Source organism: Heterocephalus glaber, unplaced genomic scaffold, assembly GCF_053883595.1.
Source record: "Heterocephalus glaber isolate CG9 unplaced genomic scaffold, H.glaber_assembly_v1.0 deba00000347, whole genome shotgun sequence".
In the NCBI taxonomy this organism is placed as follows: Eukaryota; Metazoa; Chordata; class Mammalia; order Rodentia; family Bathyergidae; genus Heterocephalus; species Heterocephalus glaber.
The window spans coordinates 15,974,920-15,975,211 of record NW_028258143.1 but is presented as its reverse complement, the minus strand read 5'-3'; the positions used below and the strand labels follow the sequence as shown (position 1 = coordinate 15,975,211).

The window sequence follows — 292 nt, the reverse complement described above, 5'->3', positions numbered from 1 at the left end:
TATAAGTATAGTTATTTATACTAATATGTTAATATAAGTATGACATATTGGCTAACATATTAATATGTGATTTTATAAATATAATATTTATATTAAACATAAACTAATAAATAATATGTTGATTTTTCAACATATTTATGTTATTCATATATTCATTTTAATATATGAAGTTTTAAAATTACTATTTAACTTAATACATTCAAGGTACTGTCATTTCAATATATACTAAAATTGTTGTAGTATTTTGATTTTTTCGATTGAATTTTGTACTGCTTTTCAAATCTAGTGTATA

General features: G+C 17.1%; 1 protein-coding gene across 1 annotated transcript in view; it reads right to left on the bottom strand.

Moving 5' to 3' along the window:
• Dpp10 (dipeptidyl peptidase like 10) overlaps positions 1–292 on the bottom strand; it is a 1,332,172-nt gene that overhangs the window by 1,226,520 nt on the left and 105,360 nt on the right. The window lies entirely within an intron of this gene.